Below are 12,459 nucleotides of genomic sequence, written 5' to 3'. Positions count from 1 at the left end.
GAGAAGACTTGTCTGGGGATATGGGCATCCCCAAGTGTATCCTTTATTTAATCGTAAGGAAAGTGGGGCCATCCACTATTTCTATCATAAGCCCATAATTAACCTTATGGAGTGGGGTACATTCCAGCTTTTGAGGAATAATTTTGTCATTCCAGCCACACAGAATTGGCCAAGGTGATATCTGAGTTATACAGCTGTCGGGCAGTCCATCCCACTTTATAGCTGTTCAAATAATCATATGTCCATGGGGTTCTGTTATTATCAAGAATAAAGATTGTCTATACATGAGCTATTGTGGCAAATTCTCCGAAGGCTACTTTAAGTTGTCTAGCTTAAGCAAACAACAAACATTCAAAGACAATCAGAAATGGAATTTAACATCCACAAAGGTGCATTATTGAAACACAATTTTTCTCTCTAAAATCATCCTCATTTCAAATCAAGACTGATTCACTTGAAAAACAAGTCCAATTTCAACAAACTTGGCCTAATTATTTACATAAGCTTAGTAAGAATAGTGATTGACCATATGGATTCTTTAAAACTTGTTTTGCTGGAACTTTTCAAAAGGAATCTCTAGATTGAACTTTTAATAGACTCTCGAGGCCAGAAGTCAAGCCAAATACTTGCCATCAGACATGCCTGCAATACTTGCAGATTTGGCTGAATTTCTCTTCTCGAGGTTCCCAAAATATCCTCAGTTTCCTGCACCTGCCAGAAAGTGATATTCTTTACTCACCTGGTAACACTGCTGGGAACTCTGTAAGAAAGGTATCAGGCCAACATTTCCAAGGAGCTTCATTGGCTCCATAAAGTCAACCTTAGTTCCTTAGAGCTGTCTGGTCATATCTGAATCTAGGCATGTCTCTCTCAAACATGAGAATACTCACTAAGAGTTTCTGAATTTCAGAGGGTTCAACTAGGGAGAAAAGTAAAATATGTTTCAATTTGTTCACAAAAAGAATACTTAATCACATTTCTGTAAGTCATTTTATTTTATTTAATTTTTATTTAATTTTTATTTATTTTTATATATATTTTATATTTTATTTAATTTTTATTTTATTTTTTTTTCAATATATGAAATTTATTGTCAAATTGGTTTCCATACAACACCCAGTGCTCATCCCAACAGGTGCCCTCCTCAATACCCATCACCCACCCTCCCCTCCTCCCACCCCCCATCAACCCTCAGTTTGTTCTCAGTTTTGAAGAGTCTCTTATGCTTTGGCTCTCTCCCACTCTAACCTCTTTTTTTTTTCCTACCCCTCCCCCATGGGTTTCGGTTAAGTTTCTCCGGATCCACATAAGCGTGAAAACATATGGTATCTGTCTTTCTCTGTATGGCTTATTTCACTTAGCATCACACTCTCCAGTTCCATTCATGTTGCTACAAAGGGCCATATTTCATTCTTTCTCAGTGCCATGTAGTACTCTATTGTGTTTCTAAAGCACAATTTTTTATCCATTCATCAGTTGATGGACATTTAGGCTCTTCCCATAATTTGGCTATTGTTGAGAGTGCCGCTATAAACATTGGGGTACAAGTGCCCCTATGCATCAGAACTCCTGTATCCCTTGGGTAAATTCTTATCAGTGCTACTGCTGGGTCATAGAGTAGGTCTATTTTTAATTTTTTGAGGAACCTCCACACTGTTTTCCAGAGTGGCCGCACCAGTTTGCATTCCCACCAACAGTGCAAGAGGGTTCCCGTTTCTCCACATCCTCTCCAGCATCTATAGCCTCCTGATTTGTTCATTTTGGCCACTCTGACTGGCATGAGGTGATATCTCAGTGTGGTTTGGATTTGTATTTCCCTGATGAGGAATGACATTGAGCATCTTTTCATGTGCCTATTGGCCATCCGGATGTCTTCTTTAGAGAAGTGTCTATTCATGTTTTCTGCCCATTTCTTCACTGGGTTATTTGTTTTTCGGGTGTGGAGTTTGGTGAGCTCTTTATAGATTTTGGATACTAGCCCTTTGTCCGATATGTCATTTGCAAATATCTTTTCGCATTCCATTGGTTGCCTTTTACTTTTGTTGGTTGTTTCCTTTGCTGTGCAGAAGCTTTTTATCTTCATAAGGTCCCAGTAGTTCATCTATGCTTTTAATTCCCTTGCCTTTGAGGCTGTGTCAAGTAAGAAATTGCTGCGGCTGAGGTCAGAGACGTCTTTTCCTGCTTTCTCCTCTAGGGTTTTGATGGCTTCCTGTCTCACATTCAGGTCCTTTATCCATTTTGAGTTTATTTTTGTGAATAGTGTGAGAAAGTGGTCTAGTTTCAACCTTCTGCATGTTGCTGTCCAGTTCTTCCAGCACCATTTGTTAAAGAGACTGTCTTTTTTCCATTGGATGTTCTTTCCTGCTTTGTCAAAGATTAGTTGGCCATATGTTTGTGGGTCTAGTTCTGGGGTTTCTATTCTATTCCATTGGTCTATGTGTCTGTTTTTGTGCCAATACCACGCTGTCTTGATGATGACAGCTTTGTAGTAGAGGCTAAAGTCTGGGATTGTGAAGCCTCCTGCTTTGGTCTTCTTCTTCAAAATTACTTTGGCTATTCGGGGCCTTTTGTTGTTCCATATGAATTTTAGGATTGCTTGTTCTAGCTTCGAGAAGAATGCTGGTGCAATTTTGATTGGGATTGCATTGAATGTGTAGATAGCTTTGGGTAGTATTGACATTTTGACAATATTTATTCTTCCAACCCATGAGCACAGAATGTTTTTCCATTTCTTAATATCTTCTTCAATTTCCGTCATAAGCTTTCTATGGTTTTCAGCATACAGATCTTTTACATCTTTGGTTAGATTTATCCCTAGGTATTTTATGCTTCTTGGTGCAATTGTGAATGGGATCAGTTTCTTTATTTGTCTTTCTGTTGCTTCATTGTTAGTGTATAAGAATGCAACTATTTTCTGTACATTGATTTTGTATCCTGCAACTTTGCTGAATTCATGTATCAGTTCTAGCAGACTTTTGGTGGAGTCTATCAGATTTTCCATGTATAATATCATGTGATCTGCAAAAAGTGAAAGTTTAACTTCATCTTTGCCAATTTTGATACCTTTGATTTCCTTTTGTTGTCTGACTGCTGATGCTAGCACTTCCAACACTATGTTAAACAACAGCGGTGAGAGTGGACATCCCTGTCGTGTTCCTGATCTCAGGGAAAAAGCTCTCAGTTTTTCCCCATTGAGGATGATGTTAGCTGTGGGCTTTTCATAAATGGCTTTTACGATGTTTAAGTATGTTCCTTCTATCCTGATTTTCTCGAGGGTTTTTATTAAGAAACGTTGCTGAATTTTGTCAAATGCCTTTTCTGAATCGATTGACAGGATCCTATGGTTCTTATCTTTTCTTTTATTAATGTGATGTATCACGTTGATTGATTTGCGAATGTTGAAACAGCCCTTCATCCCAGGAATGGATCCCACTTGATCATGGTGAATAATTCTTTTTGTATGCTGTTGAATTCGATTTGCTAGTATCTTATTGAGAATTTTTGCATCCATATTCATCAGGGATATTGGCCTGTAGTTCTCTTTTTTTGCTGGGTCTCTGTCTGGTTTAGGAATCAAAGTAATACTGGCTTCATAGAATGAGTCTGGAAGTTTTCCTTCCCTTTCTATTTTTTGGAATAGCTTGAGAAGGATAGGTATTATTTCTGCTTTAAACATCTGGTAGCACTCCCCTGGGAAGCCATCTGGTCCTGGACTCTTATTTGTTGGGAGACTTTTGATAACTGATTCAATTTCTTTGCTGGTCATGGGTCTGTTCAAGCTTTCTATTTCCTCCTGATTGAGTTTGGGAAGTGTGTGGGTGTTTAGGAATTTGTCCATTTCTTCCAGGTTGTCCAATTTGTTGGTATATAATTTTTCATAGTATTCCCTGATAATTGTTTGTATCTCTGAGGGATTGGTTGTAATAATTCCATTTTCATTCATGATTTTATCTATTTGGGTCATCTCCCTTTTCTTTTTGAGAAGCCTGGCTAGAGGTTTATCAATTTTGTTTATTTTTTCAAAAAACCAACTCTTGGTTTCGTTGATATGCTCTACCGTTTTTTTAGATTCTATATTGTTTATTTATGCTCTGATATTTATTATTTCTCTTCTTCTGCTAGGTTTGGGGTGTCTTTGCTGTTCTGCTTCTATTTCCTTTAGGTGTGCTGTTAGATTTTTTATTTGGGCTTTTTCTTGTTTCTTGAGATAGGCCTGGATTGCAATGTATTTTCCTCTCAGGACTGCCTTCGCTGTATCCCAAAGCGTTTGGATTATTGTATTTTCATTTTGGTTTGTTTCCATATATTTTTTAATTTCTTCTCTAATTGCCTGGTTGATTCATTCATTCTTTAGTAGGGTGTTCTTTAACCTCCATACTTTTGGAGGATTTCCAGACTTTTTCCTGTGGTTGATTTCAAGCTTCATAGCATTGTGGTCAGAAAGTATGCATGGTATGATCTGAATTCTTGTATACTTATGAAGGGCTGTTTTGTGACCCAGTATGTGATCTATCCTGGAGAATGTTCCATGTGCACTCAAGAAGAAAGTATATTCTATTGCTTTGGGATGCAGAGTTCTAAATATATCTGCCAAGTCCATCTGATCTAATGTATCATTCAGGGCCCTTGTTTCTTTATTTATTCTCTGTCTAGATGTTCTATCCATTGCTGTAAGTGGAGTGTTAAATTCCCCTGCAACTACCACATTCATATCAATAAGGTTGCTTATGTTTGTGAGTAATTGTTTTATTTATTTGGGGGCTCCCATATTCGGTGCATAGACATTTATAATTGTTAGCTCTTCCTGATGGATAGACCCTGTAATTATTTTATAATGCCTTTCTTCATCTCTTGTTACAGCCTTTAATTTAAAGTCTAGTTTGTCTGATATAAGTATGCCTACTCCAGCTTTTTTTTTTACTTCCAGTAGCATGATACATAGTTCTCCATCCCCTCACTTTCAATCTGAAGGTGTCCTCAGGTCTAAAATGAGTCTCTTGTAGACAGCAAATAGATGGGTCTTGTTTTTTTATCCATTCTGATACCCTATGTCTTTTGGTTGCCACATTTAGTACATTTACGTTTAGTGTTATTATAGAAAGATATGGGTTTAGAGTCATTGTGATGTCTGTATGTTTTATGCTTGTAGCGATGTCTCTGGTACTTTGTCTCACAGGATCCCCCTTAGGATCTCTTGTAGGGCTCGTTTAGTGGTGACGAATTCCTTCAGTTCTTGTTTGTTTGGGAAGACCTTTATCTCTCCTTCTATTCTAAATGACAGACTTGCTGGATAAAGGATTCTCGGCTGCATATTTTTTCTGTTCATTACATGGAAGATTTCCTGCCATTCCTTTCTGGCCTGCCAAGTTTCAGTAGAGAGATCGGTCACGAGTCTTATCGGTCTCCCTTTACATGTTAGAGCACATTTATCCCTATCTGCTTTCAGAATTTTCTCTTTTTCCTTGTATTTTGCCAGTTTCACTATGATATGTCGTGCACAAGATCGATTCAAGTTACATCTGAAGGGAATTCTCTGTGCCTCTTGGATTTCAATGCCTTTTTCCTTCCCCAGATCAGGGAAGTTCTCAGCTATTATTTCTTCAAGTACACCTTCAGCACCTTTCCCTCTCTCTTCCTCCTCTGGAATACCAATTATGCATAGATTATCTCTCTTTATTTTCTAATTTTCCCCTCATACTCCTGGATTTTTTTATCTTTTTCTCAGCTTCTTTTTCCATAATTTTATCTTCTAGATCACCTATTCTCTCCTCTGCCTCTTCAATCTGAGCCATGGTTGTCTCCATTTTATTTTGCAGCTCGTTTATAGCATTTTTTTAGCTCCTTCTGACTGTTCCTTAGTTCCTTGATCTCTGTAGCAATAGATTCTCTGCTGTCCTCTATACTGTTTTCAAGCCCAGTGATTAATTTTATGACTATTATTCTAAATTCACTTTCTGTTATATTCTTTAAATCCTTTTTGATCAGTTCATTAGCTGTTGTTATTTCCTGGAGATTCTTTTGAGGGGAATTTTTCCGTTTCGTCATTTTGGATAGTCCCTGGAGTGGTGCAGAACTGCAGGGCACTTCCCCTGTGCTGTCTTGAATAACTTGCGTTGGTGGCGGGGGCTACAGTCATACCTGATGTCTGCTCCCAGCACACTGCTGGGGCCACAGTCAGACTGGTGTGTGCCTTCTCTTCCCCTCTCCTAGGAGCAGGATTCACTGTGGGGTGGCGTGGCCCATCTGGGCTACTTGCACGCTGCCAGGCTTGTGGTGCTGGGGATCTGGGGTATTAGCTGGAGTCCATTGGCAAGGTGCACAGGGGCGGGAGGGGCAGACTCAGCTCGCTTATCCTTGGGTGATCCTCTTTGGGAGGGGCCCTGCGGCCCGGGAGAGAGTCAGACCCGCCGCCAGAGGGATGGATCCTCAGAAGCACAGCGTTGGGTGTTTGCGTGGTGCAAGCAAGTTCCCTGGCAGGAACTGGTTCCCTTTGGGATTTTGGCTGGGGAATGGGTGAGGGAGATGGCGCTGGTGAGCGCCTTTGTTCCCCACCAAGCTGAACTCTGTCCTCCGGGGCTCAACAACTCTCCCTCCCATTGTCCTCCAGCCCTCCCGCTATCCGAGCAGATCTGTTAACTTATAACCTTCCAGATGTTAAGTCCCGCTTGCTCTCTGAACACACTCCATCCAGCCCCTCCGCTTTTGCAAGCCAGACTCGGGGTCTCTGCTTGGCCAGTGGGCTGCCCCTCTGTCCCGGCTCCCTCCTGCCAGTCCGTGGAGCATGCACCGCCTCTCCGCCCTTCCTACCCTCTTCCGTGTGCCTCTCGTCTGCACTTGGCTCCAGATACTCCGTTCTGCTAGTCTTCTGGCGGTTTTCTTGGTTATTTAGGCAGGTGTAGGTGGAATCTAAGTGATCAGCAGGACGCGGTGAGCCCAGCGTCCTCTTACGCCGCCATCTTCCCTCCGACCAGTCACAGATATTTTAACAGAAAATTTTCTCAATCTAGAAGAGCGAACATTATAGAACCTGTAATGTTTTTTTTTTTTTTCAACGTTTATTTATTTTTGGGACGGAGAGAGACAGAGCATGAACGGGCGAGGGGCAGAGAGAGAGGGAGACACAGAATCGGAAACAGGCTCCAGGCTCTGAGCCATCAGCCCAGAGCCCGACGCGGGGCTCGAACTCACGGACCGCGAGATCGTGACCTGGCTGAAGTCAGACGCTTAACCGACTGCGCCACCCAGGCGCCCCTGTAATGTTTTAACCAAGAGTCACACAAACTATAATCATCTTTGTCAATTCATTCAGACCCACATTCCCAATTCTAATTGTTTGGTTGCAGCTTTTTTGCTAGTTCTGGAAATTCTCACCCAGTTCAATTTTATGATCTTAAAGACATCAAATACCTGTATTTATTAATAAAAAAAAAAAAGTCCTTTTCATGACTTTCCTTGAAGACAAAACTCATTTGCAAAAGCATCAGACATGGAAATCTGGTTATTTCTGTGACACATAACACCTCAATAATCAGAATATCAAGCAATGACCTTATACCAGAACATAAGATACCAAATAAACAAGACTAATTAGTCAAAAAAAAAAAAAAAAAAAAGGACTTCATTTACAATTAAAATCTCAGGGAGGTTTGTTAAAAACCTTAGAAAATTAAAAAAAAGTAATGTTTATTTTTGAGAGAGAGTGCACGTGGGGCAGGGGCAGAGAGAGAGGGACAGCAGTGAGCCCAATGCAGGGTTCATACTTCTGAACTGAGAGGTTATGCCCTGAGCCAACGTCACTCAACCAACTGAGCCACCCAGGTGCCTCAAAAACCTTAGAAATTTTAAAAGCACATGCCTAAATAGGATTACTTACACATAATGAAGGTGGCAGTAAGAGATTCTCCAGGAAGCCACACAATTCTTTCCAAAACGTAGCTCCTTTAACATTGAGAGGTTTTAACTGTCTTAAGTAATCAAAGGCCTGATAAAGACAAAGCATAGAAGCTTTGGTTTTCTGCACAGATAAAGAAATAAACCCCTTTGTTTACATTTTCTTATCAAGAGCAGACCAACAATCCAAGAAAATATTGTCTTTTGAACAGAGGGTAAAGAGTTTCAATCTTATACCAGTGTACGTTTTTTAAAAGATTTTATTTATTAATTTTAATGTTTATTTATTTTTGAGAGAGAGAGAGACACACACACACACACACACACACACACACACACACACACAGAGTGTGAGCGGGGGAGGGGCAGAGAAAGAGAGGGAGACCGAAATCTGAAGCAGGCTCCAGGTTCTGAGCTGTCAGCACAGAACCCAACATGGGGCTAGAAACCACGAGTCATGAGATCTTGACTTGATCACGACCTAAGTCGGACACTTAACCAACTGAAACAACCAAGTGCCTCACCAGTGTATTTTTAAAATCCACTCATTTCAATCTTAGTCTGTCCTGACCACACATAAAATTCTTTTCTAAAGATTTCCATTCACAAACCTACAACTTTCTTTTGCATTCCGATTTTGTCCTAAGCCTTTTCTCTCTAAATAACCCACCTCATTTTAGGACAAAATTGTCTTCTTCCCTCAACACAAATGTATTCACATTCCTTCTATCCTCCTTACACATCTCCTGCTTTCCCACCTACAGAGTTGCTTTCCTTATCATCTCCATCAGTCTTAATGACATTTAGCAGGAGTTTAACTCTTAGAAACCTTCATCGCCACTGAAAAGTAGGTAGTAACCAACTGTGAACTGTCTATTACATTAGGATTGTACACTAGCATATTACACTAGGTAGATTTTTGAATACATTTCATAATTTTTAGGAACACACATTTATCATAGTACAAATTTTCAGTAAGGCACAAAGCACATTTTCCAATAGATCCAAATATCTTTAGTTTCTCTGAAATAAGAAGTCAAAAGTAGATCAACCTTATGTTTAGTAATTAATGTTTCAGTATTTTATCTTACTTGGAAAAGACTTAGATTTCCAATGAATCCAACCCAATTTATCATTTAACTTAGCAAAACTTCAAAGTTTCAGGTTACCAAAGATTTTGAAAGCTATCTTAACAATTACCCATGAGAACTTTGAGACAGACAAAATTAACCATTATTTTAAGCCATCTTTTTTTGCTGACAAATTGCAACAGAGATAACATGAGCTCATTTAACCTTTAGTAAACCCTGGTACAATAGAAGTTTTATATTTAATGTCGATAAGTCTAAAGACCTATCTATTTTAGTTAAACCAACAAACTGTAGTTTGCTTTAAATACCAACTATGTTGCATCTGTGTCCACTAAAATCCATCAGTTTGTTCTCCATTGGCAATTTTTACCTAGGACACCAATAGGGAAATCTAATGTGGGTGGTTTGAGTCCATGTGCCTTCAGGGGAGGGGAAAGATGGTGGAGTAAAAGAGAGGTCATCTAGAAGGTCCGCAGTGTCAGATGAGCCACGAAACCAAGCAAGACACATTCTACATGTTTTGCGAAGGTTGGGATTTGGGGGACAAAGCCAGGAAGGTCTGAATATATGGGAACTCTGACCATCTAGAGGAGTTCCAGCAAAAGAGGTCAAGCTGGAAAGTAAATTATAAGAAAGGGTTCCATGAATGTCCACACCTCTTGATCTGGGAGTTTGTATTGAGGCCAGGAAACATTATATTAAAAGATGAGACATTTTTCCTTAAAACTTGGGGGTCAAATTTGTTCCCATTTTTAAGAATACAGCCCAAGGGCAGGTCCAAAGAATACACATACAGAATCTGAAATAGAGGGGGTGTGCTCATAGTGGGAAAGTCTGGCTGCTGGTTTCCAAAGGGGTGGCCCACCAAAGGGAACAGAGCTCCAACTTGTGGTCACGATTTCAGTCGGGGCATCCCACTGATCTGAAAAAGGACCAGACCTTATACAGGACAACTGACTCTACTAGGGTGTCCCAAGGAGAGGGTCAGAGCAAAGGGCAATTTTAATCCCTGCTGGGGCATCCCCTGCAACACAGAAAGCTGAACACCAGGTGGCCAAGTTGGGTTGGAGAAAGGATGGGGAGGACTTACCATTCAGACACGTCAGAATGTGTTTTGCCTATAGATCAAGATGGCAGCTGGATCTCCAGGAACGAAGGAAAAGTGGGGGGCGTGGCGAAAGAAACACAGCAGTTGAGAGTCAGCCAGTATCATGAAAGTGTCCCAACTGGGTCCGTAGAGTGTGCAGACTCACCCTAGACAAGTTACAGATGGAGTGTCAGAGGAGGGGAAAGCAGTCCTTTGCCCTCACACGCCTGGGCAGTCTGACCTGTTGCCTCAGACTTTGGACCACATGAGGGAGATGACCCGGCCAGAACTTCAGTAGTCTGAGGAGTACTAGGGTTACACTGTGGAAAGGCCAAAGAGAGAAAGGAGAGGGAGGGAAGAATCCCTCTGAAGGGCAAAGAGGGAAATCCCTCACCCTTCTAGGAAAGAGTGGTCTGGTGGGTTCCCCCTGGATCTTCGGATCCTTACTGAGGGGTAACCTCACTGGAGTTCGTCAGTTCCCCAAAGAGTACTAGAGTCGGTTCACTGAGGGAAAGTCCCAAGATATTCCTGGAGAATCTGGGGACAGTCCCAGGCTAACAAAGGGTCCCAATACGGGCCACCAAATGTGGGGCGCTCTGACTGGGTGGGGGCTGGCAGCACGGGTAGTGAAAGAATTCATCCAAGACAAAATGAAAGAGATACAAATTTATTGAATACACTGCAAGAAAGTAGCAGGCAGGACAGCAAAGGAGAGATTGTCTGCCACAAGGCAGTGGCGAGGGTGCATAGTTAAAGAGCTGAGTAAGGGAGTATGGGGACATATGGAATCTTCCCTTTTTTGGTAATCTTAGGAACTGTGACTGGTTGTAAGCAGTCCATTGGTCATTTAGGGCCTGTGGCCATTTCAAGGTGGGTCGCTTAATGAGCCTGTTTGTATTCAGCTTGGTGGTCACCATGGGCCCTTTGCCTTGCTCACCTCTCCATTGTTCAAGCCTGTTGCCTACCAGTGGCCCTCACAGATAGACCTAGATGGTATAGTGCTAAATGAAATAATTCATGTGGGACCCAAGGAATTTAACAAAAATCCCCTACCCCTGGACAAGCAGAGCAAGACTAACTCCATTTTGTGCTACACCCACCATCTCATGTATAACCCCCACATGACCTACTTATTGCTTAAGACACTCCCCCACCCTAGTCAAGCCGCAGAGCACACCCTTACTGGAGACCGGCTCATATAGGAATACGGAACCCCTCACCACCAAAGAATGTAAACCCCGCCTTTTGCCCACCAAACTTGCACGCCAATTCTGACCAGAGTGATAGGCTAGTTCAAACAGTTACTATAGGGTAAATTGTAATTCAATTGGCCACCTGTGTGTGGACTAACGACTATGCAACTTCCTGTGTGTGTTACAATCTCATTGGCCACTGGCCCCTATAAAACTGCTATGCCTTTTAACCTAGGGGTCCAAGTCCCTGCTCCACTGTGTTGGGTATACTTGGGCCCAAGCTCGAGCTTGCAAATAAACCCTCGTGCGTTTGCATCAGTATCGGCTCCTTGGTGGTCTCTTGGATTTGAAATCGGGGGCATTACAATTCAGAGAAAGACAAAGGCTGTATGATTTCACTCATATGTGGAATTTAAGAAGCAAATGAACAAACAAAGACAAAAAAGAGACAAACAAAAAAATATACTCTTAAACACAGAGAACACACTTGTGGTTGCCAGAGCAGTGGTGGGTGGAGGGATGAACCAAACAGATAAAGAGGATTAAGCACAACAGATAAATAAACAGCTTTACTGAAGTATAATTCACATATCATCCAATTTACCCTTTTAAAGTGTGCAATTCAGGGGTGCCGGGCCGGTTCAGTCAGTAGAGCATGGGATTTGTAATCTCAGGGTCGTGAGTTCACGACCCATGTTAGATGTGGAGCCTACTTAAAAAAAAATTAAATTAAATTAAAAAGTAAAGTGTGCAATTCAATGGTTTTAGTGTATTCAATTATGCTCCCATCATCACAATCAATTTTAGAACATTTTCATCACCTCAAATAGAAACCACGTAGTCTTTACCTATGACCCCCCCCCCCCGCCCCAATCCCTCCACACTTTGTGGAGTACTTTGTGACTGGCTTCTTTCATTTCGCATAATCTTTTCAAGGTTCTTTCAGGTTATATGAGCACTTTATTACTTTTTACTGATGAATAACATTCCATAGTACAAATTTACCATAAGTTGTTTGTTTTGCTTTGTCTATTCACCAGATGAAGAACATTTGCGTTGTTCCTCCTGTTCTATTTAGCATATGAAAGCCTAGTCCTCTGAGATTACCTTTCAATTCCCAAGCAGTTTTTGAGCACAGGTATTTTTATCATTTTTATCACAGCTCCAAATTACTTCTTGGTTGGCTCATGAATGCAAT

General features: G+C 41.1%; 1 long non-coding RNA gene across 2 annotated transcripts in view; it reads right to left on the bottom strand.

Moving 5' to 3' along the window:
• Positions 1-10,481, bottom strand: part of LOC115518569 — a 35,728-nt gene extending 25,247 nt beyond the window's left edge. Inside the window, exons 1-3 of one of the 2 annotated variants that reach the window (XR_003970312.1) lie at positions 10,072-10,481; positions 7,874-7,981; positions 6,966-7,003 (exon numbers count right to left, since the gene is read on the bottom strand). This is a non-coding gene — a long non-coding RNA (uncharacterized LOC115518569). Of the gene's footprint in view, positions 1-6,965; positions 7,004-7,873; positions 7,982-10,071 lie in introns of those variants that run through there. The other variant, XR_003970311.1, reaches the window with a different exon arrangement.
• Between the last annotated feature and the right edge of the window lie 1,978 nt (positions 10,482-12,459).

The sequence above is a fragment of the Lynx canadensis genome, chromosome B4 (genome assembly GCF_007474595.2).
Source record: "Lynx canadensis isolate LIC74 chromosome B4, mLynCan4.pri.v2, whole genome shotgun sequence".
Taxonomy (NCBI): Eukaryota; Metazoa; Chordata; class Mammalia; order Carnivora; family Felidae; genus Lynx; species Lynx canadensis.
The sequence above is the reverse complement of the archived record's forward strand: the minus strand, read 5'-3'. Positions and strand labels throughout refer to the sequence as shown.